Source organism: Phyllostomus discolor, chromosome 12, assembly GCF_004126475.2.
Source record: "Phyllostomus discolor isolate MPI-MPIP mPhyDis1 chromosome 12, mPhyDis1.pri.v3, whole genome shotgun sequence".
NCBI classification, from domain to species: domain Eukaryota; kingdom Metazoa; phylum Chordata; class Mammalia; order Chiroptera; family Phyllostomidae; genus Phyllostomus; species Phyllostomus discolor.
Window position 1 is genome coordinate 13667591 of NC_040914.2, and position 13263 is coordinate 13680853.

Genomic DNA, 13263 nt, shown 5'->3' on the forward strand with positions numbered 1-13263 from the left:
TGGGCATCTAGGTTGCTTCCAGCACTTAGCTATTATAAATTGTGCTGCTATAAACAGCGGGGTGCAAAGGCTCCTTTGTATTGGTGTTTTAGGGTTCTTAGGATACAGTCCCAGCAGTGGAATTTCTGGGTCAAAAGTCAGATCCATTTTTAGTTTTCTGAGCAAGTTCCATACTGCTTTCCATAGTGGTTGTACCAGTCTGCAGTCCAACCAACAGCACACTAGGGTCCCCTTTTCTCCACAGCCTCTCCAACACTTGTTGTTTGTTGCTTTGTTTATGATGGCCATTCTGACAGGTGTGAAGTGGTATCTCATTGTGGTTTTAATTTGCTTCTCTCTGATAGCTAGCGATATTGAGCATCGTTTCATGTGTCTTTGGATCCTCTGTATGTCCTCCTTGGAGAAGTGTCTGTTCAAGCCCTTTGCCCACTTTTTAATTGGGTTGCTTCTCTTCTTAGAGTGGAGTCGTGTAAGTTCTTTAAATATTTTGGAGATTAAACCCTTGTCTGAGGAATCATTGGCAAATATGTTTTCCCATACAGTTGGTTCTCTTTTTATATTGATACTGTTTTCTTTAGCTGTGCATAAGCTTTTTATTTTGATGAGGTTCCACTTGTTTATTCTTTCCTTTATGTCCCTTGTTCTAGGGGACATGTCAGTAAAAAAGTTTCTGTGTGAAATATCTGAGGTTTTCCTACCTATGTTCTCTTCTAGGACTTTAATGGTGTCATGGTTTATATTTAAGTCTTTATCCACCTTGAATTTATTTTTGTATAAGGTTTAAGTTGGTGCTCGAGTTTCATTTTTTTGCACATAGCTGTCCAGTTCTCCCAACAACATTTGTTGAAGAAGCTCTTTTTACTCCATCTTATGTTGCTGCCTGCTTTGTCAAATATTAATTGAGTGTACAGACTTGAGTTTATTTCTGGGCTCTCCGTTCTGTTCCATTGGTCCATGTGCCTGTTTTTATGCCAGTGTCAGGCTGTATTGATTACAGTGGCCTTGTAGTGTGGCTTAGTGTCAGGTATTGTGATCCCTCCTACTTTACTCTTCTTTCTCACAATTGCAGCAGCCATTCAGGGTTGTTTATGGTTACATATAAATTTTTGAAGTGTTTGTTCTATGTCTGTGAAATGAGCCATTGGTACTTTAATAGGTATTGCATTGAATGTGTAAATTGTTTTGGGTAGTATGGACATTTTGATGATATTAATTCTTCCAATCCGTGAACACGGTATATGTTTCCATTTGTTAGTGTTCCTTGATTTCTTTCCTCAGTGTTATGTAGTTTTCTGAATACAGGGCTTTTACCCCTTTGGTTAGGTTTATTCCTAGGTATTCTATTTTTCTTTTTGCCAATTCAAATGGGATATTTTTCTTGATTTCTGCTTCTTCTGTATCATTGTTGGTGTACAGAAATGCCTTTGATTTCTGGATATTGACTTTGCATTCCTCTGTTTTTCCAAATTCATTTATTAGGTCAAGCAGTTTTTTGGTTAAATCTATAGGATTTTCTATGTATACTATCATGACATCTGCAAACAGTGACAGTTTTGTTTCCTCCTTTCTGATTTGGATGCCTTTTATTTCTTTTTCTTGTCAGATCGCTGTGGCTAAAAATTCCAGTACTATACTGAATAGAAGTGGTGAAAGCAGATAGCTTTGTCTTGTTCCTGATCTTAGTGGAAAAGATTTTAATTTTTGCCCATTGAGTATGATGTTGGTTGTAGGTCTCTCGAGTATGGCCTTTATTACCTTGAAGAATGCTCCCTCTATTCCCACTTTGATGAGTGTTTTTATCATAAATGGATACTGTAACTTATCAGTTGCTTTTTGTGCATCTCTTGATATAATCATGTGGTTTTTGTCTTTGCTTTTGTTTATGTGATGTATTACATTTACTGATTTTCTAATATTGTACCATCCTTGCATCCCTGGAATAAATCCCATTTTGTCATGCTTTATGTTCTTTTTAATGTATTGTTGGATGTGGTTTGCCAGTATTTTGTTGAGGATTTTAGCGTCAATGTTCATCAACGGTATTGGACTGAAGTTTTCTTTCTTTTTTGTGTCTTTATCTGCTTTTGGAATCAGGATGATGTTGGCCTCATGAAGAGAGTTTGAGAGTCTTCCACCTATTTGGATTTTTAGGAATAGTCTGCAAAAAATAGGGGTTAGCTCTTCCTTAAATGCTTTGTAGAATTCTCCTGTAAAACCATCTGGCCCAGGGGTTTTGTGTGTTGAGAGTTTTTTGATTACTGCTTAATATCATCTCTTGTTATTGGTTTGTTCAGGCTTTCTGCTTCTTTCTCATTGAGTTTGGAAGATTATATTCTTCTAGAAATTTGTCCATTTCACCTAGGTTTTCAAATTTCCTGGAATACAGTTCTTCATAGTAATTTCTTACAATCCTTTGTATTTCTGTGCTGTCAGTGGTTATCTCTCCTCTTTCATTTCTGATTGTGTTTATTTGGGTTTTCTCTCTGTTTTTATTTATGAGTCTGCTTAAAGGCTTGCCAATTTTGTTTATCTTTTCAAAGAACCAGCTCTTGGAGTCATTGATCCTTAGAATTGTGCTTTTAGTCTCTATGTCATTTAATTCTGCTCTGATCTTGGTTGTTTCCTTCCTTCTGCTTGCTCTGAGCTGTCTTTGTTGTTCTTCCTCCAGTTCTTGTAGACGTAGGGTTACGTTGTTTGTTTGAAAAATTTCTATCGCTATGAACTTCCCTCTCAGGACTGCCTTTGCTGTGTCCCATAAGTTTTGGGTTGCTGTGAGTTCATTTTCATTTGTTTCCAGAAACCTTTTGATTTCTTTCCTAATTTCACTCTTGACCCACTCATTGTTTAATAGCATGCTATTTAATCTCCATGAGTTTGAGTGTTTTGGGTTTTTTTCCTTGGGGTTGGTTTCTAGCTTCAGTCCCTTGTGATCTGAGAAAATGCTTGGTATGATTTCAATTTTCTTGAAACTGTTGAGGCTTGTTTTGCGTCCTATTACGTGGTCTGTCTTTGAAAATGTTCTGTGTACATTTGAAAAGAGTGTATTTAGCTTCTCCAGGATGGAGGGCTCCATATATATCAGTTAAGTCCATATCATCTAGGTTGTTATTCAATGCCACAATATCTTTGTCGATATTTTCTTTGGAAGATCTGTCGATTTTTGACATTGGGGTGTTAAAATCCCCTACTATAATTGTGTTGCTGACAATATCTTTCTTCAAATGCTCTAAGATTTTATTTATTTATTTAGGTGCTCCTATGCTGGGTGCTTATATATTTACAATATTTATGTCTTCTTGGTGGATTCTTCCCTTGAGTATTATGAAGTGACCTTCTGGGTCTCTCTTTATGGCCCTTTTTTGGAAGTCTATTTTGTCTGATATGAGTATTGCTGCCCCAGCTTTTTTACCCTGTCCATTTGCTTGGGAGATTTATTTCCAGCCCTTCACTTTCAGTCTGTGTATGTCTTTTGTTCTGAGGCAGGTTTCTTGTAGGCAGGCTATGCGTGGGTCATGTTTTTTTATCCAATCAGCTATCCTATGTCTTTTGATTGGATCATTTAATCCATTTACATGTAAGGTTAGTATTGATAGGTACTTATTCATCACCATTTATGTCTGTGTATTCCTCTCTTTCTCTCTCTTTTCCTTCCTTTCCTTAAAGCAGTCCCTTTAGAATCTCTTGCAGAGCTGGTTTGGTGTAGGTGTATTCTTTTAGACTTCTATTGTCTAGGAAGCTTCTTATTTGGCCTTCTGTCTTGATTGAGAGCCTTGCTGGGTAAAGTAGCCTCGGTTGCAGACTTCCGGTTCTCATTACTTGGAATATTTTTTTGGCATTCTTTTCTGGCTTGGAGTGTTTCTATTGGGAAGTCAGCTGCTAACCTTATTGGGGCTTCCTTGTATGTTACTCCTTGTTTTTCCCTTGATGCTTTTAAGATCCTCTTTTTGTCTTGGTATTTTTCCATACTAATATGATGTGTTTTGGAGTGGGCTTCTTCTGTTCCCTCTTGATTGGGACTCTCTGTGTTTCTTGGATTTGTGTGACTTTTTCTCTCATCAAATTAGGGAAATTTCCCATCATTATTTTCTCAAATAGGATTTCTATCTCTTGCTCTTCTTCTTCTTCTGGTATCCCTATTATATGGATAATGTTATGTTTCATATTGTGTTGCATTTCTCTTAATGCCTCTTCATTCTTTCTGAGCCTCTTTTCCTTTTCTTGCTCTTTCTGGGTGTTTTTTTTTTTTTTTTTCCTACTTTGACCTCTAGCTCACTGATCCAATATTCTACTTCATTGATCCTATTTTTTAGGATTGATTCCTTCTACTCTGTTCTTCAGTTCAGAAATTGTATTCTTCATTTCCTTTTGGCCCCTGTTGATAGTTTGTATTTCCTTTTAATGTTGATATAGTTTTCAGTGATTTCATTGTAGATTCCCTGTAGTTTCTGGTATCTCATTGTGAGCTCATTGAGCTTCGTGACAATCATTGCTTTGAACTCAGTATCAGATAGTTGAGTTGCCTCTATTTCATTTAGTATTCTTTCTGAGGCTTCCTCTTTTCCTTTCATTTGGGGATTGTTTCTTTGTCTTCCCATTTTTTGTGAGATTCTTCTTCTTTGCCCCAGGTTCTTAAATTGATCTGTTCTGGTTTCCTGGGTTTATGGTGTGAACTTCTGTGGTAGAATACCAATGAGATTCGGTGGTGCAGTTTCCTTTATCTCCCGAGCTCTCTGGCCTTGGGCTGCCATTAAAGTTGGCTCTGCATTTGTCTTTGGGTTTTGATTGTTGTTGGGTCTTTCTTTGGTGGTTCCTTCCCACCAGCTGGTTAAATGAAGGTCACTCTGTTCACCACCTCTTGTACTTTGTTGTGCTGGTGAGGGCAGGTTGTGTTGAAGCTGGTTCTTCCATGTGTATAAGGTTTTGAGGATTGTCCCTTCCTCTTATTCAGTTGTTCATATTGGGTAGTATCTCCACTGTTTAGTTGTATTTCCAGATAGGTCCTGGATTGAGGTTTCTGTGGTTTCCAGTCCCTCCTTCACCTTCTTCTGTTGTTATCTTTTAGTGGTTCCTTTGTTGTTGAATCTCCTCTTCCACTGTGTATCCTGGTGTTCACTGCATCCACCTACCCTTTTTTTGTGATCAGTTGGAGGGGAAGGCAAAATGATTTAAGACAGCAACAGAGTATTCTATTATATTTATAGTAGCAGCAAGTAGAGAAGAGATAGGAGATCCATTGGCTATGTATAGTGTTAACCATGATCTTCCAACCAACTAGCCAATTTTTAGAAAGGATGCAAAGAAGATAATCCTCTTGTTGTGGAAGGAAGGTTTGTGAGCTGGATCTAGAAAGCAGTGAGGTTGTGGGAGGTCAGATTCTGAGGTAAGGTGAGAGTAAAGGACAGTAAATAGATGTAGTATGTGAGAGAATAGAGTTTAGCACTACAGTAATAGAATTCAGGAAATTTTGAAGTGGGCTAAAATCTGGGAGGGGTGTTGTAAAGTATTTATAATTGCATGGAACAGCAATTATTTACAATACTATTAGAGCAACAATCATATGACAGAATCTATGTGATCTAGATAACAAAAATAGAGAGTATACAACCTTGAGTAGTATGCTAATAAATACAAATGAAGTGAAGGACAGTAAATTAGCAATACACAATGAAAGAGATATCAGGGGAAAGCTGTCAAGTGATAAAGTATAACCCGGCTAGCAAAGTACCAAAGTAGACTATACAGGAGAGGAATACAAAAGAAGAGGAATACCAAAATACTTTTAAAATAAAAGATGTAAGAATAATGGAAAAATGATAAAAAATATGCAGTAACTTGCAGGTTCTCTGTAATAGCAGAGTGAAATTCTTTACACTGTCACAGCTGTTGTGATGCCCCTTCTTTGACTTGAACTCTGGTGTATTCACATTTCCATGCTTTTTTTTTTTTGATTCACATCTGTTTCTTCAGTTTCACTACAATTTTTGGTCCCTTATTTTCATATATGTTGAGGTATGTTGGTTGTTTGCTCTTTTACTCCATAGATTGGCTAGGATAGTCTCCCATGTGTAGGAGGAAGTGGAATCTGTTCCTCCTACCCCGATGCCATCTTCCTTCCGACCATGGTTAGCTTGTTGACTCAACTCAGGGATGTCTTTAGGTACAAGGCTGAAATTCAGGTTTTCACAGCCTCCCAGTTCACTGAATAACTCCAGTCCTCAGATCTTGCTGTGAAAGTCACCTTCACACATCTCTACTTGGTCATAAATAGAACATGGTCACTTCTGCCTTCCAATTTCATTTTCCCCCAAATACTGCCCTGTGATCCAAACCTTCTTTACTCAACTTCCCATCCCTTTTGTAGCCTCACTACCCTGCACTCCAACCACCTTTGAGAACCAAATTCCTAAACTCCCTTTGCACGTATACAAGGTGTCTCTTTCCTATAACATTTTATTGCCCTCCACACTCCTCGCACTCCACAGAATGCTCATTTTTATCTCCCACTGTCCCATGTCTTCTACCAACATGTACATCTGATGCTTCAATTTGTCCCACTGTCAGGGAACTAATGTGAGTCTCCAAGACATTACCCTTTCTCCCAACATTGTGTCTCAACAGTCATGCCCATCCAAATTAGGGAAAATAGCAGCCCTACTTCAATGCACCATATCCATACATCAGACCTTAACTACCTTTGAGCCTCATCCTAAGGCTCCCTGAAGCCTTTCTTGTGACACCATGAAGTGTCTTGTACTTACACTGTCTCACATCTACAACATTCCAGGGTTTGCAATTCTCATCCTGACTATGTGTAGAACCCATCTTCTAGCAGCCCCACACTATGAATAACTCTGCTTACCAGAAATCCACCTTTGGTTGGATCTTCAATGATTTCAGCCAAGGAACCCATATACCACAAAAAGCAAGAAAATAATAGAGCCAGAGAGGAAATTTACTCCCTCTTACCAGGTTCTCATTGAGACAGTCTAAGGACAGGCATGTGGAGTTTGTGAAAGCAACAAAGAATAAAAACACTGATCTCTGGCCTAAGCTCCTCATCATGGAGGGTCCAAAATAGGGTCTTTAAATGGCAGGCCTGCCCATGGCTGCTGTGACAGGGTTTGGAATATTTACTAGAGTTGTTTAGTTCCATGAGAGATTATCTCACATTTGTGAGCATTTGTTGATTAAATGTAATTGTCATTAAAAAAAATTGTCTACCTTATCAACACATTTATTTTATAAATTCGGACATTTTATTTACAGTTTATTAACATAGAGGAGGGAGGTCAGTCATACTCCCCACCCAGCCTGAGAGGCAAATTAAAAAAACAAAACCCCCCAAAAATGAGGTTTGACTACTAAAGATAAACACATTATGAAGGTTTCTGATTGCCGTAGTATGATACATGTGCTCTAGAAGGGGAAAATAAATGCCTCCTCATGTCAGTTATCTAAGATAATGATATCAGTGATGAAAGTGACACCAGTGATAAAGTCAGCTCTAGTGATAGCAATTTCAGCAAAGCTTAAGCTATGGTGACATTCACATCTGTGACCATTCAGGAATCTGCCACATCTATGGACCTACTATGGCTAAAATAGTCTGGGTCATGTAGATCATGTCATGCAGACTAAAGAAGATGTTGATGTACTTGTACTTTTATCTCATCAATGATACAAAAATAAAAAGTGATTTATGAAGCCTTTGGTGACACCTACTTAGACAATAACATGCAGATTTCTATGATTTATAGCAAGGATGTGCCTTTTACAAAAATAAAACCAATAAAACCTATTTTCAGACAGCTTCTCTGCCTCAGGAAAGATGGAGAGTCTGAATGGGGGAGGTGATGTGACCAGGTACCTAGAACTACTCATCATGGCCTGGGTCCTATCACACTCACTAACATAATAACATCAGGTGGGTAAAGTAGCATGCATCACAAATAAAAGTAATATATCCTGGATTAGACAAGAAAGAAAGCCCAGATAATTGGCTGCAAATACTACAGCACTATGACCTGTTATATAGATCTTACCTGAGGAATCAGAGAAAGCTCACTGGGACTAGTCAACAAAGGAATGAAACACTCCACTCACTCTACATTTATCAGAGCCCTCAACCTCCCCTCTTGCATACAGTCTTTCAGCCACTCTCTTTCCTGTCCCCAGGTTTCTAGTCAGCTTTACTCACTGACACACAAATTCCCTTAGACCTGGGTAACTTGCTGACTCAGCCAAAGCACATCTTGTGGTACAAGAATTAAATTGCACTTTTTTCTGGATGCCCAGGCCCTGTGAAATTTATATCTCCAGACCACACTTTGAGAGCCAGATTCACACAAGCCTACTGTGTTGGATTGGGAGAATGGACATCTTTAGCCATTTATTTGGTTTTACGCCCAAAATTGGTCTTTCTTCTTGCCTTCCATAGGCTTTAGCTCAAACCTTTTTCTAGCCTGACTCATCATTACTCAAAACTTGTTTTTGGCACAAATATCTAGACTACCTTAGCTCACCTTCTGCATTCATGCTGTTTCCAGTCTTACAACCTTTTATCACTTTCAAGACTACCACTCCACCCACATTGGATTCTCATTGATTTTTCTCCCTCTCCTTTATCCCAAGTCCTCTGTCCCATGACTCCAGCTACCCTGTACATCTAGTGTTTTCCTTTTGTCATTGTCGGGGTACTTATATGAGCACTTTAAAACTGTCTCACCCCTCATGCCACCCAAGTCTGCAAGATTGGCACCTCCACTTTCCTACACCAGCTCCAGTTGCTCCTCCATCAACAAATGCTCAGCTCCTCATTCATATTTTCAACCACAAACTGACCCCCCAAAGAGTTCTTTCACATAGTACCCCTTCATTCCATTGAACTTACCGAGCGCATAAAACCCCCAAACTCTTCAGGCTTTACAATTTCTAATCCTGACTCTGAAGACCCCATCCACCTATCGCCCTTATTTTTACTCACCTCGGTTTACCTACAATCCACTTCTTGCTGCACCCCCAAGGATCTCAGTCAAATACCTCATGGGCAATGAGAAGCAGGAAAGAAAACAGGAAAAAAAAAGAAGAGATTTAATTCCTAATTCCCAGATTCTGATTGTGAGTTATCAAAGGACAGATATGTGTGTTTTGTGAAACACACAACTAAAACAAAAACGAATGAGGACACAGATGTCTGGCCTAAACTCCAGGTGAGTGAGTGGGATCAAAACAGGGTCACCCACTTTGTTCATGTGCACAGCTGATAAGCAGGGACATGCATGCTTATTAGATTTGTTGAGTTTCATGACAGAATAGTGTCTAAAATCCCTGTAATCTTGCTCCTAGAAGGTGCAGTGAACATGGATGTCAAATGAGAATTCATGTGATACCTAGTCCACTATGGATGTGTGTCTTTTACAGCCTCTGCCTCTTCTCAGATTCTGGCACCAAGGCTTCTTTGAGAAAACCTTAGGACTCAGAAGAATGGGGGCAGTCAGGATTTCTCCTGATGCAGATGCCAAGTCTAAGGTGAGGGAAGAAAATGGAAATCATTTATTTGAAAGATTGTAGTCAGATAAAAAATTTAACTGGAAGGTCAAAAAATGTGGGAAATATTGACACTATGTGAAAGATGACAGAATTAGCTACTTGGAGGTAGGTGTTCTCCAAGTTTCACAGGAGTAAAACCAATTTAAAAATGTAAAAAAATATTATTCAAGCCCACTCAATATGGCAGTGAGAATGAACTCAAAATGTCTGAAACAGAAGCCTGGAAGGAATTTAAGAAGAGCATGAAGCATGGACATCCGTGTTTCTTAACTGGCTCTACAGAAAAGACAACTAAAATTTCTTGAGAAACCCCGACATGACGTCATTTTACATCTTGGTTGTAAAGTTTCCCATACAAGTTAGGCTTCTACATTTTTTCAGAGACTGGGAAACAAGGACACCAGCAGAACTAACTCATTTCAGAAGAATGAACCTAAACCTTCTAGACAGATAGACTGGCAAGGAGCTTTGGAGGACACCTGTGTGTATTTCACAAGGGCACAGCAAGAATCTGCAACTACAAATTGCATGTACATTTCCAAAGAAAATGCTCTTCAAAGAAAAAGGAAGTTAGAGGCCTCTAGTCAGAAAGAAGGTGTCAAAGTTTACTGAGACTGAGAGAATACTGAACCATCTAGGTCCTAACAAACCTGCTTTTCACACAGTGTAGAAAAACACAAGTAAATCTCTTTCATCCCAGACCCAGTTTGCAATGCCATGAATTCCTGCAATGTGTGAAGAGTGGCAAATTCATGGCCATCAATAAACAGGTTCAAAAATGCAAGTTCTGATCTTCCAGAAAGCTGTGTTTCTTAAGGTTTTTATAGAAACAATAAATTTTTTTCTGGAGTGACTTTCCCTTTAATCAACTGCCATTTAAAAGGAAGAAGAGTATTTTTCATCCCACAACATGGCTTGGTGACATTGAATTTTCCCTGATTTCTTACTTAACTACACAGGAACTGACATTCATCCTATAGTGTACTCTGACAAAACTTATTCTTATGCAAACTTAGATGGATTTTTAACAGCCTGTTGAGGGTAGGAAGAAATACACTCACACTTCACCTGCAGTCTCTCTAGCTTTGGGGAATTCCCTCTCCTAAGACATACCAAAATACCAATCAGGTCAATCTTATCTTTTTAGAGGATGAGGTCATTTCTAATTATGTGGCCATTGTTCTTAACTAGGACATTGGAGCTAAAGCCTTGGTCGTTTTAAGAAAGTTTGCACTTATAGCCTATTAAGAAAAAGGACTGAGTCATGCTGAACAAAGCAAATAATTCTGATGCTGTGAAAACAGAAATCCTCAAACAGACTAGGAAATGTGGAGGAGAATCAAATGTTGAAACAAAGAGCAGTGTAGCTCTCCACATGGGTGTCCTTTAGTCCATTTCCATTGTTAAAAACTATATCTAGGTGCCCTCCACACATGCACAAGTAGGAGGGTCTGAGCTCAGATTTCTGTCAGCTATCATGTGTTCCTACCAGTCATCTCAAGACCACTGCTTGTCCTTGGAGGAACTCAGTGTCACCCCCATGGTGACAATCATTGTAGAGAAACCAGAGGTAGAATTTGAAGTGGAATATGACTTTAGGTCACAAGAATGACAATGTCAGCTCACATTTTTGAGTATTTACTGACTCAGTGAAAGTCTTCTAAGGACTTTCCACCTCAACAAAAAATTTATTAAAATTTCAAGAAAAAAAGAATTCTGAGTTCAATAACACAAAGGAGGGAGGTGTGTCACTCATATATTGAATGTAATTTGAAGAAACTGATGTGTGGAATGGTCACGCTGGTAATTCTCAGCATTATTCATCTGACAGAATCTATGACAAAGATTCTGTTGTGCCAGTGTAACAGGGTAAATTGGCCAGTGTTGTAATAATATTAAAACTTTTACCTTGGCAGAGCCAGAGAGATGGGCATGACTCTAAGCCATGATGCAATGTAGCCAGAGTTACTTTCTGAGCATGTGAGAGCAGCTTAGGGGCAGTTTGTGTATCATGAAGCCAGGCATGTTGGGATTCACTATGGCACCTGGAAAGGTAGAACACATGGGAGTGTTAGTAGGTATAGCCAATCGTGGAAGGAGTGGGAAATGAGGTTATGGAGGAGGATCCATGTTGGGGACCACCCTGCCTGGTCTCAGGACGCTGTAACAGCCCAGGAAATAGGCTGAGTGAAAGACCTCTGTTCCAGGAACCACTAAGGAGACAAAACTTATTTCCCTGGCATAAACGCTGCCTGTTCTAATGCCTGGCTTCCCTACTGCATGATCGTCAGTCAATGATGGGTAACAATTCTCTAGGAAAGAGAAGGAAACTAAGACAAACTCGATCATGTGGAAATGGCCTAAGGAAAGACACTCGGGCTATGGATGAGAAGGGTTGATGGCATCAACCCCTGCCCCCTCAGCTTTGTCAAAGCCTGAGTCCTTCTGAGAAATCCAAGTCTCCTGGCTGCCTTTGTCTCCTCTGCCCTACTCAGGTTTGCAGAAATAGCAGGGGCAGTGCAGCCCAGATCAGAAAGGGCGGACCCCCGGGGTAATCAGGCCTGAGACATCGAATATGAAAGACCCTGTGGGATCTGCTTGCTGGAGGATGCTCTTTAATTAAAATATGAAGGCACAGGGAGGAAACGAAACTTGGTTTTTAAGTCCTGTAGTCTCTTTAAATGGTAAAACCCAAAAAACTCTGGTTTAGGTTCCCAGCGGGAAATCTGCCAGTGCCTTTCAAAGCTAACTACTTGTAATTGCAAAGAGATTGGTATTCAAGAATAAAGGCCTGCTTGGGTGAAGAGGTGGAGACTCTCCCCTCTGTAGAGAGTGGCCATTCCGTTTTTACTTCCCCACAAAAACTTCTTGTCTCTGTGTATGTCTCTCGTGTTTCGACGAGCCATCAAAGGGTTCCGTGCTCACTGCTAGTCGGAGAGCATCGCTTCAGACTCAGGCTAGGATTTAAACACAAAGGCTGTATTCCATGTACAATGGGGAAATTGAGAGACCTGGTAGGACCATAAAGGGAAAATGGGAGTGAAAAAGACTCTCGACAGCTCTCCATGAGGAGATCCCACATGCTTTAGGATTACGAACGGGAGATCTTGGCAACATAGTTGATGGTATTGAAAACTGAGGGAGACCTGCCCAGACAAGTATGGATTATGGGGAGGATCCAGGAGAAGTGAGCTGCAGACTTCACTTTTGTTTGTTTGTTTGTTTGTTTTTTCTTCTGGAAGACAGTACTTCTGACTGGCGTGCTCTGAGGCTGGTCTGACTAGACAAAGCAGAGAGGGCAGAACAGTACGTTTGTGGGTCTATTTTGGTTTTCTGAAGGGAGTGAGATTCAATGGCAGAATTCTGCCATTATTCTAAACCAGTATTTCTTTTAATTAAAGAATTCTTGTCCTTTTTACAATACTACGGCATCGAGAGCCACAGTCCTGAATACAGTAGTGGGAAGAACCTAGAGTAACAAAAGACCCTGTGGGGGTTGTGTCTGTAACACCAGGACAGATTAATTCTCTCCCAGAGCTGCAGACTCATGCCACTGAATAATCACTGTGTGGAGATCACATTTGTGTAGCAGGTCATAACCATGGCATCCTTGTGTTCTGTGACTTTAGTGTTGGTGCCTAGGAGGATGGTTATTTTCAAGGACTCTATAGAGAAACATATAATGTGATGTTTTGGGAGTGGGCTTGGGACCTG

The 13263-nt window shown here is 39.7% G+C and overlaps 1 protein-coding gene across 1 annotated transcript in view; it reads right to left on the reverse strand.

Annotated features, from left to right (window-relative positions):
- The window catches only part of LOC114511417 (carcinoembryonic antigen-related cell adhesion molecule 21-like), a 119890-nt gene that overhangs the window by 24931 nt on the left and 81696 nt on the right, over positions 1-13263 (reverse strand). The window lies entirely within an intron of this gene.